The 25,262-nt window shown below is 44.5% G+C and overlaps 2 long non-coding RNA genes across 3 annotated transcripts in view; one reads left to right on the top strand and one right to left on the bottom strand.

The window, feature by feature from the left end:
* Positions 1 to 22,323, bottom strand: part of LOC308579091 — a 25,270-nt gene extending 2,947 nt beyond the window's left edge. Inside the window, exons 1-3 of the long non-coding RNA XR_014004273.1 lie at positions 22,220 to 22,323; positions 21,406 to 21,519; positions 7,113 to 10,244 (exon numbers count right to left, since the gene is read on the bottom strand). This is a non-coding gene — a long non-coding RNA (uncharacterized lncRNA). The remainder of the gene's footprint in view (positions 1 to 7,112; positions 10,245 to 21,405; positions 21,520 to 22,219) is intronic.
* Positions 1 to 25,262, top strand: part of LOC308579100 — a 304,876-nt gene that overhangs the window by 276,362 nt on the left and 3,252 nt on the right. For both annotated transcript variants that reach the window (XR_014004283.1, XR_014004284.1), the window contains one exon: positions 20,252 to 25,262. This is a non-coding gene — a long non-coding RNA (uncharacterized lncRNA). The remainder of the gene's footprint in view (positions 1 to 20,251) is intronic.

Below are 25,262 nucleotides of genomic sequence, written 5' to 3'. Positions count from 1 at the left end.
TTTTTTTTTTTTAAAATAGATTTTTTATTGCGTTTCTTTTCACAGGTTAACAAATTTGTTTACATGGCAACATTCAAGAAACATTTTTTATATATATGTATATGAAGAAAAATAAACAAAGAAAAAATATTAAGGAACTTTCTTTAACGTCCTTCAACAGTCCTTCAACTTTTGGACCTCCTCACATCCTCTCAGCATTGCATTCATTGTTCTAGCCAGTTCAGCAATTTGTTATCTTGTTTCCCATCTTATTATACCTTTAAATATATTATGTTACCAATTTCAAAAATTTGTAATTTAATTTAAGACTCTTAATAAACATAATATTTTGTTTCGAATATGTCTCATTTTTTCCATCAATGCTTACTTTATCATTTGCTTAAAATAAAATGCAGAAGCATAATGTTTCTTAATCGTGCGCTATCTTAACATTCAAACAACTTATAATGTTTTTGCAAATAGTCCTTAAATTTTTTCCAGTCCTCCTCCATTGTTTCTTCGCTCAGATCTCGGATTCTGCCAGTCATTTCTGCCAACTCCATGTAGTCCATCAACTGCGTCTGCCAGTCCTCCAGTGTGGGTAAATCTGGTGTTTTCCAGAACTTAGCGATGAGAATCCTAGCTGCTGTGGTTGCATACATAAACAAGGTTCTGTCCTTCTTTGGCACCTTCCGGTCCACCATGCCCAGGAGAAAGGCCTCTGGTTTCTTAGAAAAGGTATATTTAAATACCTTTTTCAGCTCATTATGTATCATTTCCCAAAAGGCCTTTACTTTCGGGCAGGTCCACCAGAGGTGAAAGAATGTCCCTTCTGCCTCCTTGCATTTCCAACACTTATTATCAGAAAGATGATATATTTTAGCCAACTTGACTGGGGTCATGTACCACCGGTATACCATTTTCATAATGTTCTCTTTCAAGGCACTACATGCCGTGAATTTCATACCGGTGTTCCATAACCTTTCCCAGTCCTCAGACATAATGTTGTGTCCTACATCCTGTGCCCATTTAATCATAGCAGATTTAACTGTCTCGTCCTGTGTGTTCCATTTAAGCAGCAAGTCATACATCCTTGAAAGTACCTTAGTCCTTGGTTCTAGTAACTCCGTCTCCAGTTTCGATTTCTCCAACTGGAAACCCACTTTTTTATCCATTTTGAATACCTCTTGAATTTGAGCATAATGTAACCAATCTCGCACCTTACCTTTTAGTTTGTCCTGGCTTTGGAGCTTCCAATTATCTCCAACTCTTTCAATCAGTTCCCAATATTTTGGCCAATAGGCCTCCATATTGGGCCTTTTTTTAGAAATCTTAGCTTCCACAGGTGATAACCACCTCGGGGTCTTACTTTCTAATAGATCCTTATACTTCATCCAGACGGCAAAAATTGATTTTCTGACAATATGGTTTTTAAACAGTTTGTGAATCTTCGCCTTGTCATACCACAAATATGCATGCCAACCATACACATTGTCAAACCCTTCCAGATCTAGGACATCGGTGTTTTCCAACAGAAACCAATCCTTCAACCAGCAGAAGGCTGCAGCTTCGTAGTACAACCTTAAGTCCGGCAGGGCAAATCCCCCTCTGTCTTTTGAGTCGGTTAGTATTTTAAATTTTATTCGGGGCTTTTTGCCCTGCCAGACAAACTTAGAGATATCCTTCTGCCATTTTCCAAAGCATTCCATTCTGTCCACGACCTGAAGGGTTTGAAATAAGAATAACATTTTTGGCAAAACACACATCTTTATAGCTGCGATTCGGCCTGACAAGGTAAGTTTCAATCTTGACCATATATCCAAATCTTTTTTGATTTCCAACCAACATTTTTCATAGTTATCTTTGAAAAGATTTAAATTTCTAGTGGACAAGGATACTCCCAGGTATTTCACTTTTTTAACCACACTTAACTCTGTCTCTTTCTGATACCCCTCTATCTCTGTAGGTGTCAGATTTTTAACCAAAACCTTAGTTTTTTGTTTGTTTAACTTAAATCCCGCCACCCGACCAAACTCCAAGATGAGTTCCAAAACTCTTTTTGTGCTAGATTCTGGCTCCTGTAATGTCAAGACTAAGTCATCTGCGAAAGCTTTCAGTTTGTATTGTTTCGCTCCGACCTCTATACCTTGCACCAACTGGTCCTCCCTAATCATATTCAGCAATACCTCCAGAACAGAAATAAATAGCAGAGGGGATAAAGGGCACCCCTGTCGTGTCCCTTTTTCAATTCGAAGTTCTTCCGATACCACATTGTTCACTATCAGTTTAGCTTTTTGTTCTGCATAAATTGCTTCTAATCCATTTTCAAACCCCCGTCCCACTCCCATCCCTTTCAAGTTCTTCTTCATAAACATCCAAGAAATGTTGTCAAATGCTTTCTCCGCATCAATAAAGATTAAAGCAGCCCTTGTGTTTCTAATTCGTAACAGCTCCAATATATCAATAATGTTCCTGGTATTGTCCGACATGTGTCTACCAGGGAGAAAGCCTGCTTGGTCCTTGTGAATTACTTCATTTAATACATTTTTAAGTCTACTTGCTAAAATGTCTGCAAATATTTTGTAATCCACATTCAGGAGTGAGATGGGACGGTAGTTCTTAAGCTGAGTCTTTTCCCTTTCTGACTTGGGAATCAATGTGATGAATGCTTCTTTCCACGTTTCCGGTGCCTTTCTCCCCTCCATGACCTGGTTACAAACCTCCAACAACGGTTGTATCAAGAAATCCTTCAAAGTTTTATAATATTTGGAGGTGAGTCCGTCCGGGCCTGGAGATTTGCCCAGCTGCATGTTTTGGATGGCACCTTCAATTTCCTGTTGAGTTATTTTGCTGTTAAGGATTGATCTTTTATCTTGGCTTATTTTAGGTAGTCCATTTGTTTCCAGGAATTGGTCCATTTCCGATTCTTTCTGAGGCCCCTGTGCATAAAGCTCTTTGAAATATCTGTGGAAACACTTTCTTATTTCTTCTGGTTTCTGAACTATTTTTCCTTGAATCTCCAAATTTGTAACCGTATTTAACTTTTGTCTTTTTTTCAATTGCCAAGCCAACAACTTTCCACATTTATTTGCTGATTCAAACGATCTCTGCTTCATTTGTTTGATTTTCCACTCAATCTCTTGATTGATCAGTTTTGAATATTGTGCTTGATGAAATTTGATCTCTCTTAGCACCTCTTTTGACTTTGGTTTAACTCTCAGCTTTTTCTCTCCTTCACTTATTTTCTCTAAAAATTTTTCTTTTTTTCCATTCCAATATTTTCTTTTTATCGAATTCTGTTGAATCAGAAACCCTCTCATTACAGCTTTACTTGCGTCCCAGATTGTTCTTTTCTCCACCGTAGTGTTCAAATTTATTTCAAAGTAGTCCTTTAATGTTTTTTGGGCCTTCTTCACAATCTCTTGATCTCTTAACAAGGTGTCATTCATTCTCCATCTGAAGGATCCAGTTGGAAAAAGTCTCAGTTCCATTTTTAAGGCATTATGGTCGGAGCAGGTTTTTGGGCAGATTTCCACTTTTCTCGTTTTCGGAGCCAGCCCTCTAGATATCCAAATTTGGTCGATTCGTGTCCATGACAAGTGGGCCTCAGAATAGAAGGTTCCTTCTTTACCCAAGGGGTTCCTTGTCCTCCAGATATCAATCAAGTCCATATTGTCTGTCATTTCAAAAAAGGTTTTAGGGAGTCTGCCGTCTGTTGTCAAGTTTTGATTTTGCGATTTGTCCATATTTGTAGACACCACCCCATTCATATCTCCCATCACAATAATATTAGCATAGTCCAAATAGTCCATCATTGTCTCATGCAGCTTCTTATAGAATTCTGATTTTCCATCATTTGGCGCATAAATTCCTAATATCAAAATCTTCTCTCCTTGTGTTTGAATTTCAATTGCGAGAATTCTTCCATAATCATCTTTAAATAAAAATTTTGGCGACAGGTTCTCCTTTGCATAAATTACAACACCTCTTTTTTTAACTTTGTCTGATGAGATAAATTCTTGACCAAGTCTTTTATTGATTAATACTTTCCTGTGGAGCCTAGTCACATGTGTTTCTTGCAAACATATTACATCCAATTGTTCTTTTTTTAGGATATGAAATATCCTTCTCCTTTTTTCCGGAGAATTCCCGCCATTTATGTTCCAACTAAGTAGCTGCAGAGACATCCTGTTTAATTTAAAATGTTCTTAAGGTGGGGTGTCTTCCTTTTTCTCAGATCCCGAGGGTGTAGGCGTTGGCCCACTTCCGGGCAATATTGGTGCTGGTAAACCTGGAAGCCAATCCGCTCCTTTTTGGAGATCTTCTCCGTGGTCGTGAAGGAACTTTTGGTTATCTTCAGGTGTTCTTATTTTAACCTTCCTTTCTTTGTAGGTGAAGGATAATCCCTGTGGAAACTCCCACCTATAGGGAATTGCGTTGTGTCTCAGCAATTTTGCTAATTCTGTATAGGTGGCTCTAAGGTCCAGCAGTTGCCTCGGGATATCTCTGTAAATTTCCACCCTTTTGTCTTGTATCTCAATTGCTTTTTTAAAATGAAGGCCTAGGATCTTGTCTCTCTCTTCCTTTGTTCTTAAAATTATCAAGCAGTCTCTGGATCTGTCTTTCCTTACCAGTCTTCCCAGTCTATATGCCGAGACTATCCTGAAATCTGTATCTTCCTTTAAACCCCAGAACTTCGAGAATTCCTGTGTTAAGTATCCAATCAAGTCTCCTTGCTCGAGTTCCGGGATGCCTCTCAATTTGATGTTGCTCTCGCGGTTTTTCAATTCCACCATTGACAGATAGACTTGTTGTTCACCCACCTGTTTGTGCAGGGGCCTAACTTCTCCTTTTATTTCTTCAACCTCTTTTTGTAGAACTCCCACTTTCTGAATTGCTTCTCCAGCTAATTCCCGATTTTCCGCTGTTGCTCCTTGCAATTTCTCTATGGCTTGCGTGTGCTGGGAAACTTGGTCAGTCAATTTTTGAATCGAGGAAGTTGCTTTATCTATCTTCACAGACTGATCGTCCACCTTCTGGTTTAAACTTGATAATTGCTCCAATATTTGTTTTAATAGTGTATCTGACCCACCTGCTGCCATATCTTCCTCAGTGGACTTCTCAGTTGTTTCCCCTTGTTCTCTATGGGTCACCAGTACAGCTGGAACCGACGAACGGCGTCCTTGGGTCAACGTTGTTTGTACAAATTGTCTTCTTTCCTTTTCTTTTTCCTTAGCCTCTTTAGTTTCCTTTGCTTTAGATGCTCTTGTTCTCCCTGCACCACTCATTACACATCTGTCAATGTTCAAGGTCAAATTGTCTGTTGTTCCATGGGAAAGGCAAATTCAGAAGTAAACAACCAGTGAGATGGAATTCAAAACAAAAGTCAGTTCCCAGGATTTTATAATCCGAAAGCCCTGTAGGGGGAGTACCACCAGGTTTCAAAGACAAAGAAGGAAGTAATCCGCCATTAAAGTTCCAAATTGTTTCAAAACAGTAGATTCATTAGTCCAAAAGTCCCTTCATAAACTCAAAGTTTCCCAAAGCACCTTTTATAGATCAACAAAGTTTCATGAAAGGTGCTTGTAACAGTGTCCCATTCAGTCTTTTCTGCTCAAATATAACAGTTACGTTTCAGCAAAGTTTGCAACTGTTTCCGCAGTTTGACACAGTCTCTCTCTCTGGCAGCCCGACTATCTGGCTCTTTAAAAAGACAGCCCAACGGAGAAAAAAGATAGGAGGAAAGTCACCATTTACTACTTCTTTTAGTCAATGTCCATTTCCACCTTCAGCTCAGTAAAATAAGCAGATCTTATAGCACGAAAAATTTTAAGCTTCCCACAGTCCCGATTCAAACGCTTCCGTTTTTAAAAGCTTTGCTTTGATCTTGTCAGCAATGTCGGAAGACGGACTTCCCTTTTCTCGTCTCCCGCTTTCAGCCAAATTTACCGAATTTCTTCTGCCAAATTTAAAACCCCTTTACTCACGGGTATGTTGCTTGCAGTTTAGCGTTGATTTTAGGAAGAAGGATCAGCGCTCATCTGTAACAGCCGCGCGGCTTCGCTTCCGCGGAAAGAGCGATGAACTCACAGCACCGCTACCCCTCCTTCACTCCGGGTCTCCTTACGGGGTCCCTTCTGTGTTTTCGGAGCAGCTTCTGGTGCCCGCCGAGTCCCACGGCCACGGGCTCCCTCTACCCGTGGTTTATCTTGATGGGTCGTCGCTATGCCGCAGCGAACGACCCTTTTCCGCGGAGCCCCTCTTCAGAGCTCGAAGAGGACCGCCATTACAGTTTCGCGCCGCCCCCGGAAGTCCGATTCCCTTTAGATATGGATCAAGAAACTTGCTCCTGGCCGATGAGTGAAAAGCACAATCAAAGATTATGTAATGCAACGATTCCGGTGCCCTACAATTACAATCACATAAGAGCGATATCTGTCCATTGGAAAATCTATTTCTCAGCACGTTCGATGGGAAGGTGTTGAATCTTGCCTTTATAAAGGCATATCTATGAGCCGAAGAAGTTAAGGAATTCAAATAATTTGGGAGCCTTAAGAGGGGTAATAAACCAAGGTTTTGAGTTCCTGTGATGTTTTGAAAACCTCCTGTCCAAAACCCCGAAGAGCTGCTGCCAATCAGAATAGACAGTACTGAACTAGATGGGCCAAAAGTCTGTCACAGTATAAGGCAGCGTCTTATGTTCACTGTGTTAATGCTTGCTTGCCAGGAAGAAAGCTGGGGAGTTATCAGGTGGTGTATGCTGCTATTTGCTATTGCTGCCTTTACTATTCACTTGCTCATCTCATCCCCTCTAGGGCAGAGAGTGTGTGGGGTAAGCAAGCAGATTACAACAGCAAACAGGAGGAGAAGCAGCTGACTAAGCAGGCTCTCAGATATGCCCCACCACCCTAGCCATGCATGGTGAGTGGCCTTGGGAAGTGCTCTATTATGTCAACTCCTGATGGCAGCCCTGGGGTTTGCAGCTGATGTTTGATCTCAGCTAACTGACCTCCCAGACAACTGATGTGCCTTTTGTGTGGAGAGCCTGTGTTTACAAATATTTAAACTAGTTGTGAGGCACCAAGGGGTGTGTATGTCTCAAAACAAGGATTCTAGCCACCAGTCTGACATACCAGTGCTCTGATACTTCAGCCAACCAGGCAGATTTGGCTCTGTGGATCAAGAGCACCCTCTAGGTTGATGTTGAAGCCCAATTGCTTGTTGGCTGACCCTACAGTCCAAACAAAGGCACACTGTGTAATATAAAACCGACACCCAAGGGCACTTCCAGAACATCACTCTTTTCAAGTGAGATTTGGCCACATACTGGCAAATTCAGGCTACACATTTAAAGTTTGTCCGTTGCTGTTGCACAACAAACTTGACTCCCCAAAACTGAACTTGCAATAAACACAAATTAAAGAGAAATGTGCTGGAACATATAGGATAACAATTACTTGACACAACTTCATATAAACTCAGAAGGAATTCTCAATAATCAGCTGGCATCAGCTAACTTCCCCACAGAGTTTGTGAAAACAAATCAAGATGTAAGTTCAATAAACCCAAGTCATTCCTGCAGTCTGAACTCCTCATCTCATCAGGTGCCTCGTCTTGTTTACTTCTTGATTTGCCTTTCCTACAACAGCTTACTTTTGACTATGTCAAAGGTAGCCAATATAGTGCCTTCCTGATGTTGATGGACCACAGCTCCCATCATGCCTAATGATTGGCCATGCTGCCTAGTGCTGATGGGAGTTGGAGGTCAATATCTAGAGGACACCATGTTGATTTCCAGCTATGTAAACTACCTTTGACTCTGTGGAGCTTTGTTTGCAAACTGCAGCCTGATGGTTCCTCTTACTCCACAATTAGCAATACAGTCGTACCTTGGCTCCCGAACGCCTTGGGAGTTGAATGTTTCAGCTCCCGAACGATAGAAACTGGGAGTGTGTGTTCTGGTTTTTGAACGTTCTTTTGGAAGCCAAACATCTGGCTGGGCTTTCACAGCTTCTGTTTGGCTGCAGGAGCTTCCTGCAGCCAACCAGAAGCCGCGCTTTGGAAGTTAAACATTTCGGAAGTCGAACCGACTTCCAGAATGGATTCTGTTTGACTTCCGAGGTACAACTGTACTTAACGTGTGGTAGGAGTGCAATGAGAAATTAATGCATAAAACATTAATTTCCTTCATGTTAGTAGCTGCTTGGTTAGAAATTACAAAAACCTGGAAGTTGGTGGTCAGCTTAACTTTTGAGCAATGGTTCCACAGATTTTTGCATATTGCACTTGAAGAAAAATAAGTGTAGAGTATAAAATTGGGCAAAGGGAAAGCAAAGCATTTTGGCTTTTTTGGAACCTGGAGTCCACTCATGGAATTCGTTTCAGGATATATTACAGGATTCTCTCCTCACCCCCCCCCCTTCTCTTCTATTTTATTTCTCTTTGTTGTTGTTTTGTTTTTACTTTAGTTTGATTAGTTTTTTTATTATATTGTACAGTATGTTGGAAAGTTTCATTTTTTTTTTATAGGAATACATTACAGGATATAGACTAGATCTTCAGCTTCCATCTGCCTTCTTGAGACTGTTGAACCCCATCTGAAGTGGCTTATGTCCTCTGCCTTTGGGACTCTAATTTATTCTACTTTGGATATCCTCAAAAACTTTTCAACTCTTTGTTCTGTGTTTTCTCATCAAGTATATCTACATCTACATATATCTATATCTCTCTGCAGCCTGTTCCAGAGGCCCTTTTTTAATGCCCATATTTCTAGGCTGCCTTTTAGGGCAAACCACTCCACAAAATACATAGTAAAAAAACCAAGCATTTAGATTGGCAGTCTAAAGCCATTCACAGGCCAGCTACGCATCAAGTAAAACAGCTTAAAACAGTTGTAGACAAGCATCTCTATGAATCTTTCAAGAAAAAGCAACCTAAAATAACTGTGTTTTAAAGGCCTGTTTAAAAGCCTGTGTTGATGACACCATAGATAAATAATTTGGAAGAGAGTTCCATTTATGTGAGGCTACCACTGAGCAGGCTCTGCTTTTTTGTGCCTGCTAATCTGATTCATCTTCCAGGGGAGCCTATGCACAAGGCCTCTATAACTTATCTCAGGGGCCGGGCAGGAACATATGGTTGAAGTCAGTCCCCTGAACTGTGGGATGAAAGCATTCAAGATGCTAGGTAAAGGGTTAATGTTTGCAAGGGCTATAGAACTCTGAGGCAGTTATGTCCGTTGGTACAGCAGTGGCAGTTATTAACAGTCTTTTGTTTGAGAGCAGCAGGTATTTTCTGTTGTGCTGCTGTCTGCCTCAGTTAGTCAGTCTGCAACACTATTTGTCTTAGAGACAAGCTTATGTAAGATGTATCAGCAATGTAAATAACATCTGTCTTGTATATTTAATCTAACAAGTGCAAGTACACTGAGTAAAAGTTATATGTTATTTAAACTTTAAACAGAGAATGTCTTGCATAGTTTTTATAGGAGGTAAAAGGGAACTAATTAAAGGGTCAAACAACCCAGGCTCTCTTCTGCCTAACTCTGTAAATGGGAACTAAAGTTTAATTCCCACACAAACAACCTGGCCCCATGCCATTTAACTGTAAACTGAAGCACCAAATCTTCACGATTCATCCTTCAAAAGCATATCAGTCCTTTGAAAACGAACTTGGATTAGTCTAACCCAGGTTGGGGAAAATTTTATAGCCTGAGGGCCATATTCCCTTCTGTGAAACTTTCCAGGAGGCCACAGGCCAGTGGTGGTTAGGAACAGAATCTAAAGTATGTGAAGAGACAGGTGTAGATTTCACTTTTGTACAGCAGGCTGGTTTCTAGACACACTTGCTTTTTACAGAGAGGCAAGAAGCATGATCAGAGTTCAAGGGCACATCCCAGCCAGGCAAAAGCACTCAAGGAAGGTAGAAGTCAGGTCTGGCAAGAGATTTGGCCTGGGGAGAGTTCTGAGGGCCAGCTGGAGAGGATTGGATGGTCTGCATTTGGCCCCTGGACCTGAGCTTCCCCAATGTTTCTTCTCTTGTTTCCAGTTCTCCGTTCAGGTGGGACCATTTCAGCATGGGCAAAAGTTGTCCACTCCAGGTGGCTCTAAACACAACACCAATCTTAGAGAATTTCCTGTCAATTCAGAGTCCAGGAGAACCCTTTATCCCCCTCACTGTGCATTCTCTTCGTGGATGTCAAGAACTCAGCATTCAATCAGGGATGCTTGGAGTGACTGTTTCAGAGAGGCTCAGGAATGTGCCAGCTTTGAGGGGAGAAAGGAAGGAGAGAGAGAGCAATCAGTGCAAAAGGCTTCAAGAGGATATACTGGGGTTTTATTGGGCGGCGGGGGGGGGGATCTTCCTAGTGAAGAGGCAGCTAATTTTGTGTGCTGTAGTTGTCATGGCAGCAGAACAAGAGGCTCACAAATTGATCTCAGGACTCCTGGAATTGATGGGCTGTCCTGGGGTGACAAGGAATAGAAGAAGCACCTGCTGGATCAAGCCAGTGGCCCACCCTGTCCAGTATCCAGTTGCCTGCAGGAAACCCAAAAGCAGGACCTCAGCGAAACAGCACTCGCCCCTCTTGTGGCTTTCAGAAACTGCTATTCAGAAGCAAACATCCTCTAACCATTGAGGTAGAGCATAGCCATCCTAGCTAGTCCTCTTTTGATCCTCTTTTAAAGCCACCCTAGTTGGTGGACATCACTGCCTCATGTGGGAGCAAATTCTATAATAATAAATAATTATAATTTTTTATTTATACCCCGCCCTCCCCAGCCAAGGCCGGGCTCAGAGCGGCTTACAAGCAATAATAAAAACAAGATGAATGATTACAACTTAAAAACAAAAATAAAATACAACATTAAAATAATGGAACATTAAAATATTAAAATTTAGCCTCATTGCAGGAGGAGAAGGAAAGGAAAAAAGAAAGAGAGGGAGGGAATCAAATTGTCTCCAAGCCAAAGGCCAGGTGGAACAACTCTGTCTTACAGGCCCTGCGGAAAGAAATCAGATCCTGCAGGGCCCTGGTCTCATGAGGCAGAGCGCTCCACCAGGCCGGAGCCAGAGTTGAAAAGGCCCTGGCTCTGGTTGAAGCCAATCTAACTTCCTTAGGGCCTGGGACCACTAGGGTGTTGCTATTTATGGACCTTGAGGCTCTCCGTGGGGCATACCGGGAGAGGCGGTCCCGTAGGTACGAGGGTCCTAGGCCGTGAAGGGCTTTAAAGGTCAAAAGCAGCACCTTAAATCTGACCCTGTACTCTACCGGGAGCCAATGCAGTTTGAAAAGCACTGGGTGAATATGCTCCCATGGCAGAGACCCCGTGAGGAGCCTCGCTGCAGCATTCTGCACCCTCTGGAGTTTCTGGGTCAGCTTCAAGGACAGCCCTGCATAGAGCAAATTACAGTAGTCAAGCCTGGAGATGACCGTCGCATGGATCACTGTGGCCAGGTTGGGGCGGGAAAGGTAAGGGACCAACTGCTTGATGCGGCGAAGGTGGAAAAATGTCACCTTGGCTGTTGCTGTAACTTGCGCCTCCATGGAAAGGGAGGCTTCAAGGATTACACCCAAACTCTTAACGGAAGGCAATGGCACTAATTGGGCCCCTGCAAGAGAAGGGAGTTGGTCCCTCATCCCCATGCCATCCCGACCCAGCCATAGGACCTCTGTCTTCGAAGGATTTAGTTTCAATCGGCTCCCACGAAACCATCCAGCCACAGCTTCCAAGCATCTGGTCAGTGTGTTCGGGGCCGAGTCGGTGTGGCCATCCATCAGCAGATAGAGCTGAGTGTCATCAGCATATTGGAGACAGCCCAGCCCAAAGCTCCGGATAATCTGGGCAAGGAGGCACATAAAGATGTTAAAAAGCATCGGGGAGAGAATTGCGCCCTGTGGCACTCCACACACCAAGGAATGGCGCAATGACATTTCCCTCCCTAGCGCCACCCTCTGTCCCCGACCAGAGATAAAAGAGCACAGCCAGTTACGGGCTATGCCCTGTATCCCCACGTCTGCGAGGCGGTGGTCCAGAAGATCATGATCGACCATGTCAAAGGCTGCTAACAAATCTAAAAGGATCAGCAGTCTTGACCCGCCTCGATCCAGTTGTCTATGGAGATCATCTGTTAGGGCAACCAGAGCCGTCTTGGTCCCAAAACCAGGACCGAAACTGGACTGAAATGGATCTAAAGCCGATGTTTCCTCCAGAAACCTACCAAGCTGTTCAGCAACTGCTCTCTCAATTACCTTACCCAGATATGGAAGATTTGAAACTGGGCGGTAATTGGATAAGGTCTAAGGGATCTAATGAAGTTTTCTTTAAGAGTGGACACACTACTGCTTCCTTCAGTTCCCCTGGGAATGTCCCCATGTCAAGGGACAAATTGATAATTTCAACCAGGGGAGTCGACGCAACATCTGGACACTCCCTAATCAGCCAAGATGGGCACAGATCAAGGAGGCAGGTGGTGGGCCTACTAACTTGGAGGAATCTGTCCACATCAGCAGGGAGTATCCGATCGAAATGGTCCAACACTGGACCTGATGTCAGTCTGAAAGGGACTTCGGTATGCAGACCAGGAATGTAAAAATCAGGCAGCAAAGTTTCTTAAAGAAGAAGATTTTTATTTGGTTTTGTCAGACAAAAGCAAAGGGTGCATTTCAGAAAATGAGAAAATGCCCACCCCTCCTTAGGGGCAGTTAACTTATATACCTTTCTGCAAAGCATAGTTCAGCCCCTTGGCATCCCTTTAGCCAATGATTGACAATTTCCTATGGTCATTGATACATATTCATTAAAGCTCAACCAATGAATAAATTTGGTGGTGGCCTTTCGGTTCCAAGTTGCCTATTCCACTAGGTGGCGCTACTGGCTTATAAACTACTTAACCTCTTTACTAATTCCAGGAAGTGCCCCTGAACCCCCCGCTTCCAAGAAATGTCCTTGTGGTTTAGCAACTTCACACCTAAGCGTTATATCTGGAGCCTGGCGGTCAGCAAACATCCTGCTACTTGCCTTTGTCAGGGGTCGTTTCTCAGAAATGGCTTAACCTCAACTGGCAAACTTTCTGCAGGGGCAAGCTAGCTGCACCCACAAGCTTGCATGCTTGCTGTTTGCAAGGCAAGAGAGAGAAAATTAGTTTTAGCTGCTTGCGTTTAGCTCTGGCCTGGCTCTCAACTGGTCATCCTGACCTTCACCCCTCCATTCCCCCCTTTCCATCACGAAAATGCTGACCGGTCACGGTTCTCCATTTTCGCTTGATGGACCTATAGGTGCAACATCATAGAGAGCCAGGATATAGGTACGTGTTGCTGCATTAACTGAGCGGCTTACCATTTGGTGTACAATCTGAATAAGGCAAGGCAAAAAGCATGATAAGAGTAATACGGTAACGAAGAGAAGTAAAATCACAAGCAAAATCTCTTTTAACCATGACCAACCTGGGAGTTAAGAACTAATTCAAGTACATACACTGGAGAGACCTGCACCATCTAGACTAATTTTGTGGTACAAATCAGCCTGTAACACTCAGACCTGTTCAGGCTCTTAGCTATAGCTGTTGTCATATTCAGGAAGGTGTTTTCCTTCCACCCTGTGGCCATTTGAGAGGTGAGAACCATCAGGAGGCAGGGTATGATCCACATCCTGATGCGAGGAATGTTCGGTGCCCCAGAACAAAGAACTGTACCACCAACACAGAAATACCACAGGCCAAAGGGATGGGGGCCCACGAAGGCCAGGTCATGTGGGCCTCTAACTCCTGGCCCTACTGAGGCGTGAACAGCGTCTACACACAAAACATTCCCACTCTACACAGGGAAAAGTGGCCGCCTGGCACTGATACACTGTTAGGCCTCGGGAGCTATAGGGATGGCAATAGACTCTGTAAAGTTCAAAGGCTGGTCCTACTGGGTAGCGGTCACCTACGTGGTCTCTGACCAGGGCCTATGGAGGCTGAAGCCTGGGGTGGTAACCCTTATGCAGCCATAAGAATACCCTACCACATTCAAGGGTATTAGATGTGGAGTTACCAGGCCCAGTAGTTCAGGCAGTATTCTGGGATTTTTGGGAGGCTCGAGCCACCACGACAACCACAGGTGGGGCTGCAGGATTTACTGGCACTTGTTCAGCAATTTCAATGTGCACCTGGTTCAGGCTCCCTCCCCTGCAATATTTGCATTAAGATAGGCTCCGTCACCCCCCCCACAACAGCAAGAGCGGTCCAGAACTCGATAGATTTCGACCGTCTCTGCAACTTCCCGTAGGAGCAGTACCCATGTGCGCTGGACAGTGGTGTGGAAGAGAAGCCACAGTGGGGTAGTGGGATGTTTTAATACGGCAACCTCATCAAAGCCCTGTTCCCAATAGCCAATGAGCACGCCGTTTCTTACCACTGGCAAGACGAACCAGTCATAGCAGAGGTCCGCAGGCCAATAGGGTTGGTATGGCTCAGTGGGGTCAGGACAATAGGACATAGAGCAAAAAGGGCAGTAGGACATAGAGCAAATCAATACAGAACATAATAGAGAAAAGGGGAAAGTCCTTGTGAAAGTCCTTGTGATGATCAGTCTCAGGATCTCGTTGCCCGTGGCCCAACGCGTTTCCGGTAGCGTCAGACACAAGGTGATGATCAGACGCGTGTGATGCACCCAGGGAATCACGTCGGCTACTCTCACCGCAGTTGGGATGGAGAGGAGGACGGTATACGGGCCTCGCCACTTAGGGATGAGGGGGTTGCGCTTCCACGCTGTCACCCGGCTGGAACTGGTGGACAGGCTCAGCGAGACTGCACAGTGTAGGCTCGAGGTAGTACCTGGAAAGGGAAGCAAACACACACGGGGACAGGAATTGCACTTGTTTCTGAGTGATGTGATCTCCCACCCGCCCCAAACTGGCGGGGATGTCTCGGACGAAAGGGGGTAGCCTGCCATACAAAAGTTCAAAGGGTGATAGTCTCAGTCTCTTGGTTGGAGCGCTCCGAATCTGAAACAAGGCAATGGGCAGGACATCTATCCAGTGTAGTCCCGTCTCCTGGGTCAACTTGGCCAAGTGGGTCTTCAAGGTGCGATTCATACGCTCAGGTTTTCCCAAACTCTGGGGTCTGTAGGCTGTGTGTAGCCTTCAGTTTATCTGCAGCGCCTTGCACACTTCTTGCACAACTTTATCAATGAAGGCAGGGCCATTGTCACTGCCAATACTTCTGGGGAGGCCAAATCGGGGTATGAGTTCATGTAACAGTTTCTTGGACACTTCACGAGGTATCTCTGTTCTAGTGGGGTATGCCTCTGTCAGGGTGCAGACAAGCACAAGCAGGTATTTGATGCCCCTAGTTGGTGGTAGTTCAGTGAAGTCCACAATCAGGCTTTCCATAGGGGTAAAGCCCACGTGTTGTACACCCGGTGGGGGAAGGTGGCCTTGTCTGGGGGTGTTCTTGGCGCACAGGACACACCTCTGGGATATAGCAGCAATTAGTTGGGATAGGTTGGGGATGTAGAGTATTCTCCCAAGGTGTGCTTTAGCAGCTGGGCTTCCTATGTGAGTAGACTCGTGGTAGTTCTTTACAATCACGCTGGCTAGATGCTGGGGCACAAAAACACGGTTTTCTGGTAGACGGAACCATCCCTCCTGGAGTGTTGCTCCTTCCTGGCGTGCCCACTGTTGTTCCTCCAGTGTGTAGCGTGGTTCCACATCGTCTGGAGTGAGTTGTGGGATGAGGGCTGCGTTGAGTGCTGGTGGAGGTTTCAAAGCTGCTTCACGAGCTGCGTTGTCTGCCTTCCGGTTGCCCCTAGTGACCATGTCCCGGCCTCTCCCATGGGCTTTGCAGTGCATCACGGCAATCTCTTCGGGACCCCATACTGCTTCCAGTAACGTCTCAACTTCTGGACATTAGCCTTGCATCCAGCTGCCAATTGCAGGGCAATGCCTTTTGCTGTTGGACTTCGCCTCAGAGCACAAACAACTCTTGGAGACTTTGGCTTTCTTAGAGCTCTTGGAACGGCTTGCCTGGCTTGCACCCCCACTTCTGGGTGCTCTGCTGCCTGAGGAACAACTTGTAACTGCCTTCCTCTTCCCAGGTCTCAGCCTCTCTCCAGCCCACAGTCCATCACACAGATTTATTGAAGCGTAGAAACAACTTCCCAAAACAGCCTCAGCCCCCTCTGGACTTGGTACTTTTTCTGGGCATCCTCTAGCCCCCTCTGGGCTTTCTGGGTGTCCCACAGCCCCTTCTGGGCTTCCAGCCCCCTCTGGTCTGGCTGCCATTGTGGCCTGACATGCTGTCTTCAGTTCCTGCCACGCGACCCAGGGCTTCCTCCCTTGGAGTATTGGCAACAGCCAAGAATCAAGGCTGGCCCTTAAAATGGCTAGGACCCTTTGGTCTCTCTAGACCATCAGGCACGTCTGTTTCACAAACTTCCACTGCGCCTGCAGACTTCTCAATGGGTTGGGCAAAGCCTGTTTCAGCCTCCTTATATTCCATAAGGGTGAGAACCGAATGGGGCACATTCACATGCATCTCCTGGCCAAACATGAACTTGTCTGCTTCTTCCACTAGTGTGGCGGTGGCAGTGACAGGCCACAGACAGGGTGGCCAGCCTTTCACTGTGGAATCTAATTGCTTGATAGTCTCAAAGGCTTCTTGTTGGGCCGGTCCCCACTCAAAGGGGTCTCTTTCCCTTCCTCTGGTAACTTAATTTAGAGGTTTTGCTAAAATACTGAAGCCTGGGATTCTGATTCTCCACAACTTTAAACTTGTCTTTTAGGGATCACAATCTCTGCCTTTTCTTGCAGTGACCTTTTGACAATTTCTAGATGGCCAGTATGTTCAGCAAGTTGTCTGGATAAATTAGCTAAATCTTCATCCCTTTTTTTTGCATTTTGTAAAGTGAGCTGGTTGTGTGAATCTTTCACTGATTTCAGCTCATTCACAAAACTTTGTTCTTTGTTTTTCTTTTAATTTTAGTAACTTGTTCAATTTCTCCTTTACAGAGATATGTTCATCGACCTGGGATTTAAGATGGTCTGTTCCTCCTTACATTCTATTTCTGTTTCTTGCAATTTTTAGCTGATTTACTTATTTGTTCTTTAAGCAATTTAATTTGTGAGTCACACTCCATGAGTTTGTTGTTGTAAGTAACATCACAAGTCTTAATTGCAGAATGAAGATCTTTAACTGTTTGGCTAGTCTCTTTGTTTTGCCTAACAAATTCTTCATTCTCTTTTGTTTTACTAACGTTTTCAATTTCTCCCTCAGCCAGTTCTGATTTTTATTGCACTTAACTGGTCAGAAAGTTCTGAAAGCTTTCTGCCTCCACTGTTCACATCTTCGGTTTGTACATCTTTCAGCAACTGGACTTCCCTTTCAGCCTTAGACAACACTTCTTCCCTGTCTTGCATTTCATCCTCTTTGCACTTGATCTGACATTTCAGAATATTAATCTGCTCAGAATACACATTTATATTTGAAATAATAGCAGAAATTTCTTTGTCTTTCTCAGCTAAAACCTCTCTGAGGTTGTCAAATTCTCTTCCATACCTCTGGAGGTCTTGAATTAGTTGAGACCTCTCTTCTAAATGACTTGTGTTTAATCTATTAAGTCCTTCATTTGTCTGTTCAAGATCCTGTTACATTAATTCTATAACAGCATCCTGTTTCATGGTCTTTTCTTGAAAGTAAGTATTTATTTTTTTTTCCTCTGTTAATGCAGTAATAACTGCTTACTGTTCTGTACACTCTTCTCCATAAACACTGCACTTCTTCTGGACATCTTCCCTCTCCAAAACCTGACATGAGGGAGTGACTTTGCAATGTTCAGTCCTGCATTTCTTCAACCAGGGGGGGGGGGGTTGTCATCTACCACCTTCAGCCAGTTGTCTATATAGGGAATCTGGTCAGGATGTCCCCCCTGGTCTATGCCATAGTCTCCGCTGAATCCTTTCTTGAAGTTGTTTAACATACATTGAAGGGGGATTACTGGACCTTTCAAGCCTTTCGAGCCTCCCCCTCCCATTTTCAGTATGGCCCTGTACAGCTTCCCCACACCAAACACTCACACATTCATTGGAGTACTTATTGTTACGACCCCAGGGGAATGCCCCGGGGTAACACACATACATGCACAAAATGCCTCTCTCGCCAGACGTTGTACCATACGCTAACCACCCTGTGCCCCCCCCTTCTCTCCTTCCTAATACCAAAGCGTGGGTGGTTGTCAGGGGTCAACCCTCCTCCTTAATGCCACTATCCACGCTGGAGATTTGATCAGGATCTCCCTTCTCCTTAATTAAAAGGAGGATTTCCTATTCCCTCAGGGCTTGTTGCCATGTACTCACCCCAGCCGGCTGTTCTCTGCCCTGTCCTCCCAACCTCGGCTCTTCAAATCCGTTGTCCTCTGTCCCAGGATACAGCAAGAGGGTCAAGTTGCCTTCTGCCCCCCTCCGAAGAAAAGGTTCGGTGTGCACTTGGAAGCCAGGAGGTCCGTTGGCCCTCCGCCATCTCTGCCCAGAGGGCAAGGGAGCTGCCTCCTGGTCTCTGAGGACACTTAAAGTCCTTCTGATCCGAGTCACCTTGGCACCAAATGAAAGGGACTTCGGTATGCAGACCAGGAATGTAAAAATCAGGCAGCAAAGTTTCTTAAAGAAGAAGATTTTTATTTGGTTTTGTCAGACAAAAGCAAAGGGTGCATTTCAGAAAATGAGAAAATGCCCACCCCTCCTTAGGGGCAGTTAACTTATATACCTTTCTGCAAAGCATAGTTCAGCCCCTTGGCATCCCTTTAGCCAATGATTGACAATTTCCTATGGTCATTGATACATATTCATTAAAGCTCAACCAATGAATAAATTTGGTGGTGGCCTTTCGGTTCCAAGTTGCCTATTCCACTAGGTGGCGCTACTGGCTTATAAACTACTTAACCTCTTTACTAATTCCAGGAAGTGCCCCTGAACCCCCCGCTTCCAAGAAATGTCCTTGTGGTTTAGCAACTTCACACCTAAGCGTTATATCTGGAGCCTGGCGGTCAGCAAACATCCTGCTACTTGCCTTTGTCAGGGGTCGTTTCTCAGAAATGGCTTAACCTCAACTGGCAAACTTCCTGCAGGGGCAAGCTAGCTGCACCCACAAGCTTGCATGCTTGCTGTTTGCAAGGCAAGAGAGAGAAAATTAGTTTTAGCTGCTTGCGTTTAGCTCTGGCCTGGCTCTCAACTGGTCATCCTGACCTTCACCCCTCCAAGTCGAGGGGCCTCCAGTACAGTTACTGTATCTAAATTGGCAGGGAGGTCATGGCGGAGCAACAGGACTTTCTCCGCAAAAAAGCTCGCGAATGCCTCACAGCTGTGGGTTGAATTTGTGCTTAAATTTGGTTGTCCTCCTAGGGACGTTTTTGACCTAATTATTCTAAAAAGTTGTGCTGGGCGAGAGCTAGCGGATGCAATGGAAGCTGCAAAGTAAGATTTCTTAGCAGCTTTCATAGCCATCTCATAGGCTTTCATAAGCGTCCTATAAGATGTTCTTGAGGCTCCGTCACGAGTCCGTCGCCATACTCACTCTAGCCGTCTGAGATCCTGCTTCATTTTCCAGAGCTCCTCAGTAAACCAAGGGGCCTAGTTTCGACGGGGTCGCAGAGGGCGCTAGAGCTGGTTATTCCAGTCCTCAACAAGGTCATCTAATGAGTTGCCATCTAATGAGGAGCAGGGTCCCGCAAGGCTTGTCGGAATCTAACCGCCAACCTTCTGATCGGCAAGCCCTAGGCTAAATAACTGCCATGGGTGTGGCACCTCAGGCCCTTCTTTGTGTGCTCCCTCCACAAGAGGTCCAGGGGTAGCAACATGAGAACAGCGTCTTTTCTGTGGTGACTCCCCGTTTATGAAATGTTCTCCCCAGGGAGGCCCACCTGGTGCCTTTATTACATATCTTTAGGTGCCAGGCAAAGTGGTTTCTCTGTAATCAGGACTTTGACTGACTAAACAATCTATGAGCTTTTAAATGTGTTTGAGGGAGGGTAGTTATTGGTCTCAGGGACGCGGGTGGCACTGTGGGTAAAACCGCAGCACCTAGGACTTGCCGATCGTCAGGTCAGCGGTTCGAATCCCCGCGGCGGGGTGCGCTCCCGTTGCTCGGTCCCAGCGCCTGCCAACCTAGCAGTTCGAAAGCACCCCCGGGTGCAAGTAGATAAATAGGGACCGCTTACCAGCGGGAAGCTAAACAGCGTTTCCGTGTGCTGCGCTGGCTCGCCAGATGCAGCTTGTCACGCTGGCCACGTGACCCGGAGGTGTCTGCGGACAGCGCTGGCTCCCAGCCTCTAGAGTGAGATGAGCGCACAACCCTAGAGTCTGTCAAGACTGGCCCGTACGGGCAGGGGTACCTTTACCTTTACCTTTTAGTTATTGGTCTCATTTGGTATTTTTATGTCGTAAACTGTCCTGTGATCTTCATATTAAGGTTGTTTTTATAAAACATAATTACAGTGGTACCTCAGGTTACATACGCTTCAGGTTACAGTCTCCACTAACCCAGAAATAGTTGCTGGGGTTAAGAACGTTGCTTCAGGATGAGAACAGAAATTGTGCAGCAGCGGTGCAGCGGCAGCATTAGCTAAAGTGGTGCTTCAGGTTAAGAACAGTTTCAGGTTAAGAACAGACCTCCAGAGTGAATTACATTCTTAACCTGAGGTACCACTGTATATGTAACAATACATAATTATAAAACAAACAAATAATAAGAACAACAAGAACACAATATGGCTGTCTTGCATGTGCCATAATACAAAATGACTGCCCTGGATTATGAGTAAAACAAAATGGCTGTCATTTTGTTTTACTCCACATTTTGTTTTACTCATATATAAAAGGTTAGAAAGAGAAAAGAACCAAAAATGGTGTAGATATGCCACCCCAAGTAATTTTGATATTTGAGGGGTTATATAATAAGACCTTTTGCCTGTGCCATAGGAGGCACTGGCAGGTGGACCGTTACCCACAAATGTAATGTTGACAACCCCCTCAGATAGCCAGCTTTCTAAGGTCTACCTGCCATTTCTCTCTCGTGAGAGTGTTTTTGTGCTGCCTCGTGCAATGGGCTGACATTTAAGTTTTAGAGCAGAGGCTGGAAATAATGGCTTTTTTGCTGAGCTCCTTGCTAATCACAAACTGCTTTCGCATATTGAAAATGAGTTCTGCTCAGGACTATTGATTTTTTTGCTCTTTGCTGTTCTTTATTTCATGCTCTGCGTCAAGATGCTTAACCTTACGGGGCTGGGATATGCCACAACTCAGTTGTCACAACTTATGCATCCCTTTCCGCTCCTAAGTGTGAGAATTAATGATGGAGCAAAGACAGTAAGGTGGAGAAGGGGCATCTTAAGATTCAGGGGTGCTCAAAGGAGTAAAAATGGTGGCTAGATTTTATCACTTGCTATTGTCAAACCTTTAGAGCCAGCTTTGTGTAATGGAAAAGCGGGGAATCCTTTTCAGCCTGAGGGCCACATTCTGTGCTGGGAAACCTTCCAATAGCCAGTGTTGAGTGGGACCAGAGGCAAAACTGGGTGGAACAAAGAATGTAAATTTTACCTTTGTGCAGTGGACTGTACTGTACACCCATTTCAAAGAGGGTGTGAAACAGGACCAGTGGAAGGTATGGTTTGGGAAGAGTTTTGAGGGCCAGACAGAGAGGTCCTGTGGGTCACATTTTGCCCTTGGGTCTGAGGTGCCCCATCTCTGCCCCTTTGTGCAAAGATGCAGGGAAGGAATTGAACCTGGGAAATCTTCTGTATTCTGCAAATCACCTGCTTTGTCACTGAAATATGCTGCCAGGAGCTGCTGCCTCACAATGGCTATGCAATGCTGGAAGCTGTGATGTTGCACTCTCAGCAAGGGCAATTGCACTTTACCCTATATACAGCTCACAATAGCTCATATGTCTGGGCGATTACTAAGGTAATGTTGAACGGCAAATGCAGCTGCCTATTTTCCATCTCCCTCTTTCTTGCTAGCATTTGATGTTCAAGGATTACAAACAATTTTCAAATCAAACATGTGTTAAATGTCACCTTTCAGCTACATTCGCTTGCTAAAAAGAACCTTAAGATATCAATTCCTTTCCCCACCCCAGAGTATTTTTTTAAAAAAAAGAACAAAGAGATTTGGAACAGCACACATTGTGTAGGAAATCTGAGTTCCTCATAGGTATTTTAGGGCAATTTCCTTTTTTAAAAAATCATTAACAAATCAAATGCTATCACCATGGCTTTCATCATTTGGGGCTTGCCAGTTTTCTACTTTCTCTGGAGTTCCACGTAAAGAGGATGCAAATACACATGCTGGAGTGGCAGCTGCTGTTCCTATTCTCAAAAATGGGTGGTGGTGGATAGGTGAGCAAGCTTTTGGAATTTCAAAACCATCCGTTCAAATAATGGGGCACCTAAAAAAATAAAATAAAAATAAATGTTTGATGCCTTTTAAACAGATTTGCTGTGAGGAACCTCTTCTCTTTTTTTGCCACTGCCTGCTTTCTCTTAATCAGTTGAGGGTTGAATACCAGTTGTGGTTGGGGCCAAAGGCAAAAATGGACAGAAACATTGCCTTTTCCCTCTTTCTTCCACCCCTTCTCTCCCTCTCTCTGAATTCCCTGTTTTTCTCCCTCTTTTTCCTTCTCTCCTCTGTCAGTCTTTCTCTCCTCCTCTCTTATTTCTGCTACCCACTTCCCTTTCCTTTTGACACCATCTTCCAGTTGCTGTGCGACTTGGGGCAGCCCTGAACAGATGCTGGTTTGACAACATCTGCGTTCATCACCCATGGGAGTGCTAAAAACTATGGCATGTCGTCTGCCTAACTGGTTTGGGGGCTTGCCCCTAGTTATGGTGCAAGTCAAATAAATGGGCCTCCCTTGTTCTCTTAGATTCAGGCAGGTGGTAAGGGCAGCTTAGAAGGGCCCTCACGCAAACATGTCTGTGCAATGGCAGAGGCCTGGTTGGAAAGGTTAACACGCTGCTACATGGGAGATGAGTGGAAGAAAAGGAAATACAAATGCCCCCCCCCCAATCTGTTAGGAGCAGTTAGGAGCTAGGTGGAGTCATAGATCTAAAAATAGTGTAGACATGCACATACTGGTCAGGTTCTGCTTTGACTTGAAATAGTTTTAGAGGGCTTCTCAGAGTCCAGTTAAGGCAGAGTCAATATGCAAGGTTCAGTCCTATCCTAAGGTCAGGAATATCTCCGTTCACATAGTCAGATGGTCCACGGGTCAAGAAAGTCAAGACTCCAAGGTCATGAGAAGCAAAAAGCATCAAGGTCTGGCCAGGAATGACGAATGTTGTTTCCAGGAACTGACTGAGGCTGGAACCCTGCTTAAGAAAGCTGGAGCCAGCTGGTTCTCATTAGGAGCAAGAAGGCTGATCAGCAGCAGGTGGAGTCACTCTGTCTTTTGCTTCTTCAGGCTGTTGCTCAGCAGGTAAAGCCAATTCCTGGCCCATGACAGGACGCAACACTGGATGAGACAAAAGTTGGTAAGTTTGGGCAGAATTGTGATGAGAGAAAGAGTAACAAAGATGTAATCCCCCACATGCACTTTGTTTTTGTCAAATCGTTTTTATTAATTTTTCAAATTTTACCAAATCAGCCACAAATTAGGAACAATTTAATACAATTTCTCCAAAAATTGGTTTGCTGCACTCCATTCTTGATGTGTCCAAAGTTTCCTCTTGTTGCTGCTTTATTTTCTTAGTTGTTTCTGTCAGCATCCTTTGGGGGTCGAGATGCCAGCTGGATAGCCCCCAGCTGGATCATGCCCTTCCAGCCATGACGATCCCCACATCTCTGGTGCGACGTAAATCAGCAGCTCAGACTTCAAAAGCCTGAACACGCTATATCAGCAGAGCATGCTGCGCAAACAGAAGAGGCGCCGAAGCTTGTGGAAACATACTAACAGCTAAAGATTTATTAAGCGTAAATCAGGACAAAACAAACATGTCATCTCCCTTTCTTCTCCTCAGAGAGAGAGTAAAAAACAAAAGTTATACATAATATGGAAGTTCCCAGCAGACTGTGCTGGAACGTAAACAGACATGTGACACGCAGCAGTTCCATGTTTGTAACTAAAGGTGGAATGGAAATTTCTAAGAGTTTCTAGTTCACATTCCACTCCTTACAATTCACCTTATATTACAATAGCTTTTTAAAATTTATTTTAAAAACTTATTTATCCTTAACCATCAGCACAGGTTACGCTACAAATTATCAATCCACAATAAATCAGCAATTATCATTTCTAAAATGAATTCCTTTCCTTCCTTCTGCATGTATGAATGCCCAAAAGTTCACTTTCGCTAGATTTTTCTACTTTTCTTATCTCCGCAGTCCACTCTGTCCAAGATTCTGTCCAGAACTCTTAAATTTCCACTCCACGTACCTCCTGTTGTAGTCTGTTGTCCATTCTAAAATAGAAATCCCAAGGCGGAGAGTTCAAGATCCTGCGTCTTCACACACACCCTGCTTCTTCGGAGGCAGGAGTGGGGCACAGAGACGACCGCAGGAACCCTGGTCCCCTTAATCACCTCAAATGTTTTCAGGGTGTTTTACTTCCCTCTGCCTAAGTCTCTCCTGGGAATGGAAGAGCTGCCACCATGGCCTCGGACAGAAACAGGACTTTGTAGAGATCTTGAGAGGACAGGTCCTTCTGAAAGTGAAGATGGAGAGATGGAGGAAAACTCAGTGTTGAAAAATGGGAACCTCTGCTTCCTGCTCACACTTGCAGAGTGGATGTGGACTTGTGGTTGTAGTTGCGGCTGGCCACTGTGGAGTCATTCCTTTTTATAATTTTTTTTTTGCATTTTCAATTTTACATACAATAAGCAAAAGAAAAATAGACAGACACAATAAAAACATGAAATCACCTTTGACTTCCTCCCCCCCACCCTTTGTGGATCCTCATGTAAAGACTTTCTCTCTGCATCTCTTCTGTAACTCTATTATTATAAATCCTTTGCCAACCCACAGTTCAAATTTTTACTACAAGTTTTCTGTCAAACCTACCAATGAATGTAGTTGTTTACAATAATTTTCAAATAAATTATAAACTTTCGACATTCTTTATTAAAATTTGCCTTTTCCTGGTTCTAATTCTTCCTGTAAGTTTTGCCATTTCAGCATAGTTCATCAATTTTATCTGCCACCCTTCCTTGGTTGGAAATGTGCCTTCTTTCCATCTTTGGGCGAACTGAATCCTGGCAGCCTCTGAGGAATCACTCCTTGCAAGTCACCTGGTTGTGGAAACAGCTGGGTCAGGAG

The sequence above is a fragment of the Podarcis bocagei genome, assembly GCF_964188305.1.
Source record: "Podarcis bocagei genome assembly, chromosome: Z".
Classification (NCBI taxonomy): Eukaryota; Metazoa; Chordata; class Lepidosauria; order Squamata; family Lacertidae; genus Podarcis; species Podarcis bocagei.
The sequence above is the reverse complement of the archived record's forward strand: the minus strand, read 5'-3'. Positions and strand labels throughout refer to the sequence as shown.